Source organism: Orbicella franksi, chromosome 15 (assembly GCF_964199315.1).
Source record: "Orbicella franksi chromosome 15, jaOrbFran1.1, whole genome shotgun sequence".
Taxonomy (NCBI): domain Eukaryota; kingdom Metazoa; phylum Cnidaria; class Anthozoa; order Scleractinia; family Merulinidae; genus Orbicella; species Orbicella franksi.
The window spans coordinates 1,732,882-1,751,411 of record NC_138159.1 but is presented as its reverse complement, the minus strand read 5'-3'; the positions used below and the strand labels follow the sequence as shown (position 1 = coordinate 1,751,411).

The following is an 18,530-nucleotide window of genomic DNA, read 5'->3' as shown; positions in this document are numbered from 1 at the left end:
ATTTCTGATCATAATTGCTTTATTAGATGATGTAAAGCGATTTGTATACGGTAATAGTATCTATATTGATCTAACTATGTGACACAATCAAACAGGATTCGGCAAAATTTCAGGACTATTAAAACGTGGACAAAAAACATAACACGATGAGAAGTCAAAGACTACTGTAAGGCTGATACAACGTAGTAACAACAGTGGAACCCCGTTAATCTGATCACCAACGGGTCACAAAAATTTGGTTGTATTAACGGGGTGGCCGTATTAAAGGAGTTGACTGACTGAGCTTCTGTTCGAACCGGAATAAAGTGGCCGTGTTAATGGAGTGGTCGTAAGGCGGGGTTCCACTGTAATTAATAACAAAGAAACTAAATAAAGAATCTCTTCTATTATTAAAGTAAAATTTCCAGCTAGAAATTGAGTAAGGGACAGAAAGAGCCAAAACACCTAAAAGATTACAGGGGTGGATTCAGGAGTTTTCTTAGGAGGGGCTGCACCACTAAGGAATGACATAACTGACTAGTGAGGTAAACAAATTTTGAAAGTGAATGCGAAAAAGAAGGCTTCCTCCCAAGGAGGGGCGCGTACCCCCTGCACCCTCCCCCTAGACCCGCCCCTGGATTAAGTATTGATGAGTAGTGACTTAGCAATCAACAGCCCACCGAGTGCATCATGTTGATACACCCTTCATTTCGTTGCCGTATTTCCTGTTGTGTTATGAATAACTTCTAATGGTCTTTATGCCTTAATTAAGCCTTGTTGTCAGCATACAAATACTCCTTAGCGTGCAGTAACCATATAAGTTTCTTAAAACACTAATTGGATGAACTCGTTTTCAACATTAGAGGGTGTCAATGGGGTTAAATGTCAACCGTCAAACTACCTAAAATGTAACCGTCAACCGTCAAAACTGGCTATTTTCAACCGTCAACCGTCAAAGAGACCCACCATTGACACTGTCATACAATTCACATCAGTTCGCCTTTATGATCATGTCTAATTTCTTTATGATCGTCTTCTTTCTTCTCATTTCTTAATTGTTGCATATCTAAGGAAAAAAAGGGCAATAATATCCTCATTGGTCCTAAGGGTGATCAAATAGAACTTGTACTCTTGATTATTACTATGTTGAACTAATTCTAATCAAAACTACTAAGGAACTCAGTGTTCCGTTTCTCATGAGGCGGTCACCAAAACAACATTTACCTTGTGAAAAAAAAGCGGCACGCCAAGACTATATGATATTTTGTTTTGCGTCTCACGAAGAGAAAATATTTCAATTTGTTCCCTTGAAGGCAACTCTAAGCGAGAGCAACTTGTACGATTTCCTGTAAATTTCCATAATTTCGTAGGTTTGCCTGTTCAGACCAAGCTGCATGACTTGCACCGTCCATCTCAGGAGCCAGCTCATTTCCTTCTTCCAGTCGGTGATTTGCTCCACCAATTACAGCTCCGCATTTTGGACACGTGCTTCTCTGCATGGCACCGCCGCATTCACCTATGCAATAGATATGTCCCTTGGGACACTTGAACCAGTGACCTTTGGATAGACCAATCACTGATACGATCTTCTTCTTTTCCTCTGGCGTCAACTGATTAAGACTATCGGGGTAAGCGTTTCTGGATTGGAATAAAAATAAAACGCCATTACTTTATTCCCAATAAGGATACAGCCTCGCCAAATAGCTATTATTGCAGTTGAGCCTGCGATCAAATATTCTTTTGTTTAAAAAGGCATACAAACGAGGCAAACGGGTCAATACAATGTCAAACCGCTGATAACTGCAATAACAGCTTTTGAATAACCAATTCTTGGTTTTCATATGACGTAGTCATATTCCAAAATTAGAAATTATCTTTCCTTCCGCGGTTTTAGTTTCATCAGATAAAAGACCCTATAGGAACGTGACGCTTGACAATCTTTTAGCTCGAAAGAGTTCTTCTTTTTGTAATAGAGCACTCCAAGCTTTTGCGTTGTGTGACATGAAAATGGCGGCCCGAAAAGAGTGTCGCGTAGGCCAAAAGATGAGTTACCGCTTTAGTTTTTGCTAAATAAACGATGCTTGCACTAGAAGAAGCATTTATTTCAATGTGTCGGAGCTCTAGAGTAAAAATTTTCGTTTCAATTGCAAAACTCAACGACAGATGTTTTTGTTATTTTACGGCCGCCATGTTTGTGCCCCTGCGAAGGGCACAAACATGGCGTCTCCATACAAAGCTCTATAAATTTGGGTGACACACTTCTGCGAATAACGGGCGAATGAAAAACAGCAGAAACCTGATTCTTGGCGAGGTTGTTTATATAGCAATCATCCATCATACGCCAGATTCTTGAATTTATTTATTGAACGGTTACGATTGTTAGTTTTGATTACATGACTGGTGAAAACCGAGAATAGGAAGCCAGTTCAATGTCATGATTATATTCAATAACAAGACAAATGCGCATCAATATTTTTTTTTTAATGGACCTCACACGAAGTAAGCAATTTTGAATACAGTGGAACCTCGATTTAACGAACCTCTATTTAACGAAGTCCTCGATATAACGAACGATATTCTATGTCCCGGCCAAAGTTACAGTAAAATGTATGGAATAGAACCTCGATATAACGACCCTCGATATAACGAATTCTTCGATATAACGAACATAATCCGGAAGCCCAAACGTAAAATCTACCTCGATATAACGAATTACAATGTCAACACGCGACAGAAGATAAACGCTGAACAGATCAACAGTCAAAAAATCCGTGTAATCCTTATGGTAAAGAGATAGCAATCTTTCAGTCAACGGCTTATTATATGTCATAGACATTGGCACTATAGTATTTCGACATCAATTAACTTCTGCTCTATCTTCTTTGAAATCCGGAAATGTTGGGTAGTGCAACATAACAACACTAAAGCCCGTTTCCTTGTTTACATAGACAATTTTCTGTATAACCTCTATGTTGCAACATTTTTAAATCGCTACTCTGAAAGTGTCGTTTTCTTGTAAACAAAAGCTGCGCGTCTGCTCAAAAGTGAAAATAATTGATACTGAAAGCCACCATGCTTAATGAATTGCATCTCAAAACGCAGCACTTCTGGATGACGAAAATTGCTTTGAATTGCGTGACAGAAGTCACCTGTGTTACAAATCAATCATTAACTATGACCTCGATATGACGAACATTTTGATCGTTTCCCCTCAAATTCGTTATATCGAGGTTTTCGATATAACGAACCCTCGATTTAACGAACAAATTTGGCCGGTCCCCAGCGACTTCGTTAAATCGAGGTTCCACTGTAAATAAATAAATGAATAAATAAACAAATAAATAAATAAAAATAAATTTACAATATTTAGAGAAGAAGCCACATCAGCCTCATCTGGTTTTCATGCAGGTCCTCTATCCTGGTCGAATTGGAATTTAGAGTGTTGGTTTTTGTGCAGGGAGGAAAACCGGAGAACCCGGAGAAAAACCCTCGGAGCAAGGCGAGAACCATCAACAAACTCAACTCACATATGGCACCGGGCCGGAATCGAACCCAGGCCACATTGGTGGGAGGAGAGCGCTCTAAACACTGCGCCATCCTTGCTACCCAAAGGGTTCTAAAATTCCTCTATGTCATTTTCTATTCAACTGTTAAAACACACCTTATTGTCACTATATTGTTCAGAAGTTTGTCCAACTCCTCGTCTACTATGCGCTTGCCGCTGGACAGGCCCTCCTGTACTGCAGTCATCATCTGAGAGGAAGGTTCGTCTAACTCTAGTGCCAGGCTCTTGATGTCGTGACGCAGCAAACAATACTCGAGTAGGAGATTGAGTCTGGAGAATTCTGTGTTGATGTCTCGTAACTCTCTTTGGGTCACTCTAATTGACATGAAACGCCTCTCAAGGAAACACAGTTCATTTTCAACTTGGTCACCTGTTCAATTGAGATACGTTTAACTGTTAGTCGTAAGGCTTACTTCATCCTTTCATGCCATTCAGTTCAAAACAAGAAGCGTTTTTGCAATGGGGCTTATTGGATCTGTGGTTATGTTCAGAGAAGCGTTTCAAAGGAAAAATCGTTTTAAATTGTAGCCTACGATTTTTCTGAGAAACTTGCGAACTAATACCAATTTGCATTTTTACTGACCGTGTACTTGCATTAAAGCGGTTAACGAGATCAGCATGCTAAAGCATACACTGAAGACTTAGGTTTATGGGCTGCATGGCTCATATCAAAGCTCACATATCGTTCAAATTATCCTTTGTTCTCCAACTTAGCTACCTTCAGGAAATCGTGGACACGATCAATGTTTTTCTAAATCACCACCCCGGGAAGCTGACCTGTGATCATTAAATACCAAGTGGAAACTTTGAATAATAATCATCCACAAGATTCCAAGCTTCCTCCGTCTCTCCGTAATTCCATAAAGTCGTATCGTTTATACTTTGTTTCGGACAACGTTTTTTCAATCAGGTGTATACAACGCGCGTGTACGTAGAGCCATTGATGTTGAATGCACGCACAGTGGCGTGTAACGCACGTGCAAATCTGATGATCTTGTTTCGTCATCGTACCGTCTTCAGTGGTTTGGCAGCTTGAAGACACTTCAATTTTAAAAGAAGTTAAAATCAAGACTTACTTTCCAAGTGATACTCTTTGCAGATTTCCATTGGCAGTTGTCTCAGATTAACCCTCACTTTCTCCCTCATGAAACAAAGACGCTCCATCAACATCACTTTGTTCTCAACCAGGGCAACGGTAAGTTTGTTGTCAATGAGAGATATCTTCAGTTCCTGCTTGACTTCCAGAAGAATATCAACGGCACGTTTCAGCCTGCCCAGTGAATCCCTCGTGTGTTCTGCGCCAAATCTTTTTTCCAAAGTGTCCAGGCGTTTGGCTAAATCACGCTTCGTCTTCTTCAATCCACAGTTACCCCCACTTTCATTACGTATCTGCCTCCACATCTCCAGCTTTACTTTCTCTACGTCTTGTAGCTGCTGGTTAATAACGTTGCGGTATCGCAAGCTCGTACGGATTGGAGTGGAACAAAGGGGACACGCTTTCATTTGAATCGCATGACTCTCAGTATTGGCATCCTTTGACATGTCCATATATCTGGAAAAAAAAAAACAAAGAAGAAGAAGGGACAGATGTGAGAAACACTACGAAATGAATACTGTTAGCTCTCGAGCAAAGCTTAAATGCATCAAAACAGCTTTTCCTCTGCCGGCGATATTATGTTTTATTTACTGATTTGGGATTCTGAGAACGAAGGAGTATTATAGTCGCGGGGAACCTGGGAAATATTTGTTTGCCATCCTCTTTTCACATTTTGATCTCCAAGACCCTGAGAATAAGCTGTGCATGAGGATTGGAGATTTTATAGGACAGGCCACAATGTGTGCATAGGTTTGGTCAAACAAAGTTAACGAAGTTGAACCAATGGTTAATCTTGAAGAATGGTTCTATAAATTTTGGTTTTCAGCTGTCCAGGAATTTTCACGGAAAGTTCATGCAATATCGTTATTGCGAGGCCAAAACGTTGAGAAACGTTACAAAGGTAACTCAACAAAATGACTTCATATAGAAAATACCTTCCCAAAACCCTCAAGCGATCCTCACAAGTCAACGAGCAAGAGAAAACGTAAGTGTTTGAACCTCCGTCAACTCTTGCTGTTTTGTTTGGTATCACTTAAAAAAGCTTAAAACCACAAGTACCTGTCAAGATCAGACACAGCGAAGATATGCTTGCAGTCTGGCAGCCTGATGAAGCGGGCATCTTCGTCTGCCTCTCCACCGAGGAAGATTTCGGTAATAGGATCACCATTGTATTGTTTTGTGCAGATAGCACAAATGCACTCCGCCTCGCACATCAACCCACGGCAAACATGATAGCATTCCAGAATTTTGAAGCAAGGCTCGTCACATCTGGGCCTGTCACAAATCTCGTGGCACTGCTTGTAGCACTTATGATGCTGACATTCCCACGGACATGGATAACGACAAGGAATGCATGGCTCTCCACAAGTTTGATCACAGTTGCTGTGGGTGCAACGATTTTCACACGCCTTGGAACATGGCGGACATGGCATGCTGCACCGTTCTTTACAGCCATGAGAACAAAACAACACACGTTTACATTTCTTTGTACAGCCCTTGTGAATTCGACCCATTCGACACTCACCACAATGCCCAGAACACTGGTGACCGCAATCTAAAGTGCCATCGCAAGGAACTGGACAATCTTTTGAAGTGGCCGCGCAAGCAATGGTGACTTCATGTCCACACGGCCAATCCGTTCTCTTTACGAGCTCCTTACATTCAGTCGTGCACGGTTTTGTACAGTAGTTTTGGCAGCGATGGCCACAGGACAGGATTCTATCGCACCTTTCTTTGCACTCAGCATCCTTAAGGTCAGCGCTGCACTTCATCTTTAAAATGTGACCACACCCTGGCAAAACCTTATCGACCATTTCCAAGCATCGAGTTATACAAGGCTTGCTACAAGAGTTCGAACACAAATGATCACAGCCTTTAATGGTTTTTCCGCAAGGCTCTCCACACGGGTACGTCTTGTGCTCGATGTCACGTGGATGACATAACTGTCTGCACGCATGACCGCACTTCAGACGCACACCACATGGCCGCTGGCATCCCCCATCAGGAGCTTTTTCTCTGAAATCTTCTGCTGTTTCCGCAGTCATTTCGTCTTGGTGGATTTGACAGGAAAAGGGCAAGGCGTTTCCGATGTTACCACTTGCTTTCAAATCGGCTACAATCTTACTCCAGATGTCGCTGTGCTCTGAGAGAAGATCAAAGTTTCCAATGCAGTAGAAGCCTTTCTTGGCACGCGAAAGCGCCACACATGCGCGGTTTTCAACCTTGATGAAGCCAACTTTTTCGTCTTTGTTGCTGCGCACGAGTGAAAGAAGAATGATGTCACTTTCTTCGCCTTGAAAGTTGTCCACGGTCGTAAGGCGTACGTGTTCCAGTTCTTCACTTTTAGTCGCTTGGAGACAGTTTCTAATGGCAAACATCTGTCCAGTGTAGGTCGTCAGGAGAGTGATTTGATTGGACGAGTATCCTTGTTGTAGTAAGTAGCGACACAGCGCAACTAGAAACTGAGCCTCGTGCTCGTTTACATGGCTGTGCGTCTCATCACAGGATTCTTCCAAATGGCTGTGGCTGATGAAGAACATGTTCTTCCTCATTCCTTTGATGTCTTCGTATTTCTCCACTGACTCATGATTTTCCAGATCGTCGTAGATGTGCTTCATCAAGGCAGCAATCTCAGGCCTCATGCGATGTTGAACGGATAGCCTCTCACACTGAATTCCAACATTCACCATTCTCTCGAACAGCGACACATCCAGTTTGTACTTCGTAGCTAATTCATAGACAGCAGGAGTAGGCCTTAGTTGCAGGTGATCACCAATCAATATTAAGTGCTGACAGCCTTTCGTCAATGACGTAATAATGTGAGCCTCCAGTACCTCAGCAGCCTCTTCAACTAGAATGATTTTGGGGCAAATCTTTTGGAGAATTGTGCGGTATCTGCCGGCGCACGTGGTTGTCATGCCAATGACACGTGCTTTTTGAAGAACCCTGTACTCTTCCATCGTGGTTACTTCCTTATCACGGGCTAAAGCCTCTTCAAACTCCACCTGGCAAATTTGCAACTGCTGCCTTTGGTCGTTGACCAATCTCTGCCGCCATAATCTGTATAACCTCCAACGGTCCTCACTCGGCAAACGGTAGATATCACGAACTCCTCTTTCTTCGTTATCAGACATCGCTTGTTCGCTAATCAAATTTTGTCTCACCTTTCCGGAGTTCGTAGCATCTTTCCACGAGAGCACAGCTAGTCCCATACGCACGGCGTTGTCATCTTTGTCCAAAACCCCTCTGTTGTCAAAACTGAATCCTCGCGCCTCAAACTCCATTTGGAAGTCATCTCTTTCATGATGCTTTTTCACATCTTTCGAGTGGGAACTTTGCGAGCTTTCCTTCTTTTGTACGTAGAGCCACTTTAGAAGCTCTTCATCAACCGATCCATTCCAAGGGTTTCTTGTAAATTGAGCATAATGCCGGCGTCGAATATACCTGTGTGGGGAAAAGACATCCATCGACAAAATGCTTGATCTTGAGGCTTCTAACAAGAGTGAAGAACGCCGATATGATTCTTAGCTGCGTTTCTTGCCTTGCGGATCGTCATATCAGGCTGGCATGGTTGGCGACGAATTGACACCAGAGAATGGCTCTTCAATTTTTCACTTTTGCTGCGGCCGCCAACGCGAACTATACCTGTCAATTAATAAACGACCGTCAAGTTATTATTTCCTTACTTTATGCTTCCAATCCCCAGCTTATGCTCACATATCACTTTTTTGGTCAAAACCGAGCCACCAAAATCATTAGTTTTGTTTGTTTCCTCTCTTTCCATATTTCCCGTTGTTTATTTGCATGTAGCCTGCTGCTCAATGCGCATCTTTTTGAGGTTTAACGACAAAGTCAGAACCTCTAGAAATACTTAGAAATAGTTTCGTTCGCGGTACACCGAATATCTTGTACAGTTATCTGAACAGTGATGAGTCACCTTTATTTATCTATCTGTCAATCTATGCATGTGTGTCTTTCTAGATCACCTGTAATCTCTTACGTGAAAAATATAACATATATAAAGCGCTGAGTAAACTCACCGTGCATTGGAAGAAGACCTTCCAGGAACTGATCCAAAGCGTGATTCGTGTAAGACACCATCAAGATTGGAGATCTTTCACCGCGGTTTTGCCAAAAAGAGGTGTTCTGCAAGAGAGCTTGAGCTATCTTCAAACCAACGTACGTTTTCCCTGTTCCCGGCGGTCCTTGGATCACAGCGAACTCTTTGGTCAGCGCCAGTTTAAACGCGCGCATCTGAGACTCATTGAAACCGAGGCTTTTTCTGTCTGGCCAATTAAAGATCTCTTGAGGCACTTCGACGTCCATAGCAACATCCAGGCTGTTCGACGATTCGTTAACGGCTGACAGCTGTTCTTGCTGTGAGCTGGACGTTGGGCTCATCTTCATGGACTTCCTCGAATTCACGGTATCGGAATGACGTCTTTGAGAAGACATTGAAGGCTCTTTCTTTGTAAGAACGCCAGTGAAATTAAACAGAACTTCTTTGTCTTCTCTTTGTCTTTGTACTTGATACGCTGGAGGTCCAACTTCCCGACAGCATTCCACAATATGCTTCTGGAAAGGGAATTCTTCAGGTTTTATTTCCTTCAACGCCTCCAACACGTGTCTGTACGCTTCAAAATAAGCAGACGACTCTATCATGACAAACCTTTCTTTCCCTGTGACAAAAACATTTATTTCCTCTTTCGTGACGTTTTCAAAACGCACATCCAATTCACCAACACTTAGCCCCTCGGCACGTCGATTTTCCACCGTTGCGAAGACAAGTAGTGTGTTGAAGTCATCTGAAGAAAGGCAAACCAACGAACCGAACTTGAGTCGTTTGGACCTTTCCCAGTTTACTCGTTTTACCCTTGGATGAGACGGGTTGAACCTGATTCTGTAAACCTGGCCTTTCCTGTTGCATACGGGATGCAGGACTGTGACGTCATTGTACACAGAGACATCATCCGCGCGTTTAACTTTCTTGGTAGGACTCGTTTCCAAGGAGTTGTTTTCTCTTGTTAGCTGTTTGATGCCATCGCGTAGGTGCATTACGAAGTCTTCTTTTAGAAGGCGAAACTGCACGTCAAGATAATGATCCAGGTCCTTAAACTTTCTGTCTACGATGTTTTCGCGCAGAAAAGGCTTGAAACAAAGGTCTGCTGCTTGCGGAATGACGCTGAGCTCCCTGAAGTTCTGCGGAGGCTCCGCCCCTGATTGTTGATCATACGCAGACTTTGCCCGCCGAATCACTTCATGTTTCAACTCCTTGACTTGCTGAAGCTTCTTCTCAAGTTCGCAGGCGTCCTTGATGAGATTCTCCTCTTTTAGCTCATCCAACGAGTTACTTAGTTCGGGAAGCGGCAGCCCGTACAATATTTTCTCACCGAGCCGTTGAATCAACGCAAGAGAAATTTCAGCCAGATCGTTTAGCACAGTGACACGATCGCTTTCGTCTTTCCAGTATTCTGAAAAAGGCATCTTTTTGACAAACGTGGAAAGAACGGGCCCTGTTATGAAATTCTCCGCTGCCGGAGAGCGTAGTAACTTCTCCGCGTTTCCGGTCGTTAAGCTGTTCGCCGAGCACAAAAGACGAAAAGCAGAAATTACCAACTTCAACAAATCTGGTCTGATTTCTTCTGAAGTTAAGAGGGCTTCAAATCTTTCGGCTTTCTGAACCAGTCCTAGAATTCCCGTCTCTGGAACAGCTTCTCTACAGATGTTTTCCAGTTCTTTAAACCCAATGGGCCGAGTGGTTTTGTCTGTTCCTTCTCCATTTCCCGTTCTTCTCCGTTTTACGTCATCGAACCTAGGCACATCCTCGGACTTGCGTTTCCGACCCCAAGCTGAGTCCTTCCCTAACTTTCGGGAGTCACGTGACATCTGTGAAAAATATCAAAAACATTAGGGTGACATGGTTGTGTAGCCATTCAGAATAACTGAGCAAAAGTGGGGTGTGGTGGGACAGGTTGCTAACCTGTAAAGAAGGACCACAAAATAAGTTTGATGGTATAAAATACCTTATTTATGTATGTAAAAGAAATGTATACGTAATTGGCCACTCCCCATTGGGGCTTTTCAGGACCGATGTAAATAAACAATTTATCGTACGCATCTGTGCTAATTGGGATATTCAAATGACGGAACTAAAGCATTGAGACAAAATTCAACACAGTTTTGTCATTTTGAAGGGAAGTTTTCTGCTAAAAAGAACAAAATTTAAGATAGAAAAGAGAAGAACTTAGGATTAATTTTATGAAAATTTGATCATATTAAATCATAAACATCTCATTTTGTGAGCGCCGTTTGTTTATGTTAATCCAAAACGCTAATTCTGCCAAACTTATGTTTCCATTTTCCGCAATTTCCTAATATATATGGGTTATTGACCAAGTGTGAGGTCAAGATGGCTGGATACTGGCCAAGCTCTTTTTTTGCGAGTTTATGGACCTCGACTCCGTCTCGGTCCATAAACTCGCAATAAAAAGAAGGAGGCCAATATCCAGCCATCTTGACCGAAGAAGCTTGGTCAATAAAGGATTTATTATATGGCTTTCGGGGAAATATTTCTTGCGGGACACGGCAGGTAGTCCCGAGCGGGCAAGATAGCTCCATCTTGCCCGCTCGGGTAGCCAATCACAGCGCAGGATTTGATTCATCTTGCCCGCTCGCGGAGCTAGCCATACAATAAATTCAGGTAAAGGAACTGAAAAAGCAAGCAATGGACGAAATGTTTGGCAAGCTCAAAAGTCCAGTGATTTGCCAAGACCTATATTTGCCCCCTCACTTCGTTTGAAACCTATTTCAAAAAAAAAAAAAGCTGAAAACTCGGCGAACGAAATTTGGTCATATTCAGACGAAATTTTTACTTTCAGTAGTCATGTGTATGATTATTAAAACCTGGAAAAATCCATATTAAGTAACTGTTATTTCTCTTACAACTGGGTCAAAGGCTGATGGTTTAGGAGGGAACTGAAGTCCTTCAGGTTTCGCCTTATGTTTAGTTTACTGACTGTGGTTAACTGAACATGTGAATGCAGATTTTCGTGCTTTAAAATGATTACCAGCCGCTGTTCAGGAAAGGAGCCCGCGCTAGTACACCGGACTCGAGAGACCAGCGAAAATCGAGCCTAACGATGGGAACAGGGAGTTTTTCATTATTACGGTGGAACCCCGCCTTACGACCACCCCGTTAATACGACCACCTCGTTATTACGGCCACTTTATTCTGACCCCCAAAAAGCTCAGTCACTCATTTCTTATTTAAAGAACCCCTTTAACACGACAACCCCATTAATGCGACCAATTTTCCATGGCCCGAATGTGGTCGTATTAACGAGGTTCCACTGTATTTCTTCGGGTAGTGCACACTAAAAGATACTTTGACAGCTGAAAAGGGGCGTTTCTTCATGAACACCCTTAGGGCCTGATTACATGGCGAATTTCAGCCGGCTTCTGAAACAAATTCTCATGAAATCAAATTGGCGATTACATGAAGAGGGATTCAGCCCGGGCCGCAATCCAGCCCGGGCAAACAGACTGAAAAGTCTGAAAAAATCCCATGTAATCGAAACGGAATTTCAGCCCGGGCTGAAAAGCAGGAAATAAGATGGCTGCCGCTAAGAAGTAGAAGCGATCTCAATGGAATAAGGGCGATAAAATAGAGAATCTCTCTAATTTCAAAGCTTAGATGGAATATAAGAACATCGAGACAAGGTTAAACAGCACGTGACTGTCAGGGAAGGCATGAACTCGGCAAGCTTGAGGACATATTTTCTTTCTATAAAAGTACGTCTTTCTGGCTGAGAGACAGGTTTCCTTTCAGTTCCATCATCACTGTAGGGTGTTACTATCCCAAAAAGTTAAAAATTGAGCGCCAATAAAAGGTCAAACCACGAGAGAAGTAATGCGCCTATTTTCACGATTCATGTTCTCGGCGCCATTTTGATTCTCTGGAGACTTTTCGCACACAATTTCATATTTGGCGCGGAGGCTAATATTTCAGCCCGGGCTGAAATTCGTTATGTAATCGCAACATAATTTCAGCCCCCCTAGCCGGGCTGAAATTTCAGCCCGGGCAGAAATTCGCCATGTAATCAGGCTCTTAGTGAGACCAGAATCCTTGATTTATACCTCTGAGCGAGATGACGAGCGTCCCTGTCCTTTTCATAGTATAGGAGTCCTCCCAGGGTAATTATCAACAAGCATAAATTACACATGAAATCTTTCGCTATATTTCCTAAATACCAAAATCGTCGATTCATTGTAAGATTTCTTCTTGTACTTGCAATGACTTAACAGTGTAAAACATTCAGCTACATTCACAGCCAGAGCAGCCCACAACACTGGATTAAACGCAGAATGCTAAATCTTGTTTTGTCTGCCAAATATAATATAGATTAGCCGTGAAAACAGTTCTTTTTAGAAGGAGGCATGACACACTGAGCTCTACAGGTCACTAGATATTCAGTGAAGTGAGGCTAACTTGACGGGTTCTTCAAAAACAAGACGAGCGACCGAAACACAAGGCTAGAAAGTGTGGCAAAATTTGCTTAAATTGGTAGACAAAGAATACAGGTACGGTCTGGGTTGCTTTTCGGCTTTACCCAGTCTTGGGTTCACAAGGGAAAAACATAGCCAAAATTCATAGATAAAAGATAGTTTACAGGAAGAAGTTACTCTTTTTACCAGTTGCACAGTAACATACCAAAAGCCTTTATGTAAAGATCATATCATGTTAAATTTCAAAATAAGCTCATTTCTATAACCTAGAAGTGAATGTAAATGATCGCGCCGGCGAGCGTTCTCGATGATATAACATCCAACCGTTCAATATCCAAAACGAAATACCACAGGCAAAGTTCCTCAAGTGTACAAGTGATTACTATAATCTCACTGGTAAAATCCATGTAAGGCCCAGTTCAGACGCCGAACTTTTCATGAGCCGAACTTAATTTGAATTTGGACCGACCCAAATTATCAAAAGTACACCTGTTGATTCAGACGTCGAACTTAATTCGCCGAACTTTATTTAGTTTAAACCAAAACACATAGAAATGTCAGCGATTTTCAGGCAAAGTAAAAACTGCTTGTAAAATACGTTATAATAATTTATACATTAGGTTCGGCTCATGAAAAGTTCGACGTCTAAATCAAAGCCGTTCCAAAGCCGAAATTCCCGGCTGAGCTAGGCGGGAAGAACGGCTGGGCCGTTCCAAATTCAAATAGCCGTTCTTAAATGATTCAGACGCCGAACTTTTCATGTACTTAATTCAATGTATTTAGTTCGGCTCATGAAAAGTTCGGCGTCTGAACTGGGCCTAAGAAAATAGTCCCCGTTGCCCTTTCAGCTGGAAAAAAGGCTTGAAAAATTAAAATTACCCTGTTGGCGGAAGAGAGCATGAAAGATCATGAAAGGCCGTGTTTCATCAGTTTGATTTGGGAAGAACATATATAGTCGGCATTAAATTTGTGATGCCCTTCTCTAACTGTTGTTTGAGAGTGGCGGTAGATTTTTAATCATTGCGATATTTTTAGACAGTGCTCCGTCCTGCTACGTGATAGAGCACCATTCAACAGTCTGCAATAGTTTTAAGAGGGAAATAACAAAGAAATGGACTAGCAAGTCATTTAGACTGACGACTATACTATCCCTCAACATTTTCTCAGCTTGAGAAAAAAGTTTTTTGCGCCTTTAAAGCAGAAAAATGACCTTAACAAGAAACACAACTTCATTCGGATCGAAATCCAAGGCCCTGCATTGGCTAATCCATACAACCAATGGTGAACCTTTATTTTCGATCCTAACAACAGATATAAAAGCAGTAGAAGCGTGCATCTGCCACGGAATGTTATCAGTTATCACTGCCATTCCTAAGACACTTAACATAGAAACAACTGAAGAGTTCCGCTAAAGGAACGAAACTGCAGTCTTGTTTGAGATAGAACATGAACCAAACACTAAATGAAGACGGCTTCTTGTCAAGCCCATCTACATCAGACCAAAACGGACAAGAACCGTCCGAGGAATGGCTGTTAGCATCAGATGGCGAATTTAAAAGTGGCCAACGGTCGCCTCTCCGAAAGCGCCGCCACACAGAAGGTAGGAAGGAAAACATCCCTCAGAAAAGATTTCGCCTGAACAATCGCTACAGCGCCCCATCTCTGGAGAGGAAAGTTGAAAAATCCAAAGCGTCCATAGAGAAACTGGAAGCACACAGAACAAAGAAAACGTGCCCAAAAGATCTGCACTACAACGTAAGAGTGAACATAGTGCCGGATGATGACTTCAAAAGTGACATCAAGCATATCCGGAGAGAAGCAGAACAAAAACTTATCGGAGCGCTCACACGTTACCACTACAGACGCGTGGAAAGCAACAAGATCAAGCTCAGTAAAGTTGAGCATAGACCGAACACTACCAGAGAGAAGAAAACGAACAATCCTGATCTAGTTAAGAACAGGCCACGTCCAGAAAGGCCAACTCGCACTGAGAATGTAATAGCTTTAGCCACCGAACTGACAGACAAAATCAAGAAAGTGGAAGAAATGATGAAAGCTTTAGACAATAAAAAGAGTGAATCTTATCCCTGTGTATTTTCTGACTGTTCAGGAAAAGGGAGGGAGAAAGAAAAGCGCAAAATCGTAAACAATAAACACCGAGAACGTAAAAGCAACAAGAGATTAAACATTAGAAGAAAAAACACTGAGTTGAACCAGAGGTACATAAAAAACCTCTCAAATTGCAAAATTTCAACTCACGAGACAAATTTACTATCAAGGGGTCTGAAATTTATCCAAACACCGATTCCAGATAAGAATCGCGTCAGGCAACAACTGCTTCTAGACTTCAAACATTTCGCGAGACGAATGCGTCTCCGATACATTTTTAACAACAAAGATAGTGAACAGCACCCCTTCCACGTTAAATCGAACTGGGAACCTCCAGTTCAACCATCAGTTGCACTTGAAACATATTTAGAAGAAATTAAAGTACAACTCGCTGAGATCGAGATTACTAAGCCACGAAATAACCTGCCTTACCAAGAACGTATAGCACTGAAAGATTTGAAATCTAACACAGAAATAGTTATCAAAAAGGCAGACAAAGGATCCACAACGGTCATTATGAACAAACAAGATAAGATAACAGAGGGCCAAACTCAACTTGATGATAGAAAGAACTACATGCCCCTAGAAACACCAATGGTGAAGGAGACCTCACAAAAGGTCAAAGATTTAATTAATGAACTCCATTTAGGAAGTCACATAGACGCAAAGACCAAAGAATGGCTTTCTCAAACACCTAACCCACCGCGCATACCAGTGTTTTACACACTAACAAAGATTCACAAACCGACTCTTACTGGAAGACCAATAATTTCGGGCTGTGAAGGTCCGACAGAACGTATATCATCATTTATAGACCACATCCTCCAGCCTATTGCCAAAGCGCAAAAATCGTACCTCAAAGATACCACAGATTTCATTAACTTTATAGAAAGGACAAAAGTCCAACAAAATACGATTCTAGTTTCAATGGATGTTACCAGCCTGTACACCAATATCCCCCAAGAGGAAGGGATAAACACTGTATGCATAGCATACGAAGACTTCTATAAGAACAACACTCCCATTCCTACAAATTCACTCCACAACATGCTTAGACTTATACCTCAGGAGAACTCCTTCCATTTCAACGGAAGGAACTATCTCCAAACCCATGGTACCGCAATGGGGACAAAAATGGCAGTTGCTTTCGCGAACATTTTTATGTCCGCAGTAGAATCTAAAATTATCGGTAAAAGCAAGATAAAACCCATTGAGTGGAAGAGATACATAGATGACGTGTTTTCGTTGTGGAACACAAACAGAGAGGAAATAGATCAGTTTATTTCAGAAGCAAACAGGCACCATCCTACCCTTAAATTCACGGCTGAAATATCAGAGAAGGAAATAAATTTCCTAGACACTACTGTCTTCAAAGGCGAGAGATTTAACAAAGATTCAATCTTTGATATCTGCACACACTTCAAGCCGACTGAGAAATTTCAATACACGCATTTCTCTTCCTGTCACGCTCCAGGTGTGAAAAAAGGTTTTATAAAAGGTGAAGCACTTAGGCTTCTGAGAACAAACTCTTCAAAAACAAGTTTTGAAGAAAAGATCAAAAATTTCAGATCAAATTTGCGTGTTCGAGGCTATCCAGAGAAACTGGTCAACAAAGTCCTCGCAGAAATCGAATTTAAAAACAGGAAGTCGGCACTACAACAGAAACCAAAATTGCAAAAGAGATTATTGCCTTTTGTCACACAATATAATCCATCAGTGCCCAATCTTAAAAGCATTTTAATGAGCAAATGGCATTTAATCCAAGATCAACCTCTGCTTAGAGAAATATACAGAGACCCTCCTTTCATCTCCTACAGGAGAGGAAAATCTCTGAAAGACATACTTGTTAGAGCTAAACTCTAAAGGTCAAAGACCGTTTATCACGAAACAGTGGGAGTCGTGCTAGGCCTGTCTATCATTTTTTAAATCATTGCGCTACTAAATCTTCTCAGTGGTTTCTTTTATAATAGATAGTCTAACACAGTAAGTTTCGCGTCGTAACTCAGTCGACTGGCAAGACTAGCGAGTCTAATCATTAGTGGCGAGTTAATACACAACGCTCAAAATTCAGTCAACATTTTTTCTCGTTGTTCCAATCGTTACGTCTGTGACACTTTGCGAAACGATAGCTGTATAGAATCAAGGCAGTATAGAATCATGTGGTATGTCACTAGGCAGTGTTTCGACTTCATGCACCTTGCAGTTGTCTCGCAATAATCGAATAATCCTATCTTTGTAATGCAAGTACTTAGTAGGAGATCCTAAAGAGAAAAGTATTTGAGCAACTTACCTTTAAACCCCTCTAGGCGATTTGTCGACACATTTCTCGGTAATTATCAGAGCAGCAATTATACATGAAATACGTGTTTCTGTGTAAAAAATTATTGCATTTAAAAGGGCATTCGCAATTCCAGGAAAGTGTGTTTTCCTTTCTCAGTTCTCAGAAACCTCCCCGTTTTTATGCCATCTAATCAATCACCCATGTCATTGTCATTGGTCCGTTATATTTAGCCGTCAGTTCTCAGAAACACAGTCAAAAACCCTCTTCTTCCGGTTAAGGGCAGCTGACATCTTTCCGAGTAAACGGAACCGATGAATCTGTCCCTTAAATTTGGTTTACATGCTTACATTTCGAGTTCTCCCAAACTTTCACGAGCGTCTCTATAACTCGATTGAAACACGGAGAATATGTTTTCTATTTCTCCTAGAAAATACCGCGAAGAAAAAAAGAAAAACAACTTGTTCACTTCGATCATCAAAATGGAAATTCTTTAATTGCTCGCGCCATCATTACGTCAGACTTGTGTTTCTGTCCAGTTCTAGAAACAAGATTTTTAACCAATCGGCGGGCGTATTTTCTTTGGGCTATTTTCTAAAACGAAGTACGTCAATGCTCCTTCCGGTCAGAATTTGACTTCTCATATAAATCCCCGTTGTTAATATTAGGCACCTTAAGATACCAGCACGGGACGAGCTAGGACGGCTACCGGAAGTAAATTGACTCAACCGGGCATGTGCACGAGAACTCTCGGCTAAACTCTCTACCGTCCTCATCTCGTCGAGGACGCCATTTCGCCCGACTAGCCGTTGTATCGAAGACGTGAGTATTTTACACTTGTTTTGCCCCGATAACTGTTCCAATCGCCTTTATTTTCAGTTATATTGATAGATATGTTTATAGCGTTCACAGTTTTCGTGATTGTAGCGTAGAATACTACGCTGAGATACGAAAATGTGAGTAAAAATATTCCTCGTCTGTTCGTTTGTGTTTCTGCA

General features: G+C 41.8%; 1 pseudogene across 1 annotated transcript; it reads right to left on the bottom strand.

Annotated features, from left to right (window-relative positions):
* Positions 1–1,298: 1,298 nt before the first annotated feature.
* Positions 1,299–17,755, bottom strand: LOC145469418 (NFX1-type zinc finger-containing protein 1-like; annotated as a pseudogene). The gene is made up of 6 exons (XR_014042315.1): positions 17,545–17,755; positions 8,681–10,526; positions 5,700–8,285; positions 4,621–5,096; positions 3,641–3,914; positions 1,299–1,617 (listed from the first exon to the last, which is right to left on the bottom strand). The product of XR_014042315.1 is annotated as an NFX1-type zinc finger-containing protein 1-like (transcript).
* Positions 17,756–18,530: the final 775 nt, after the last annotated feature.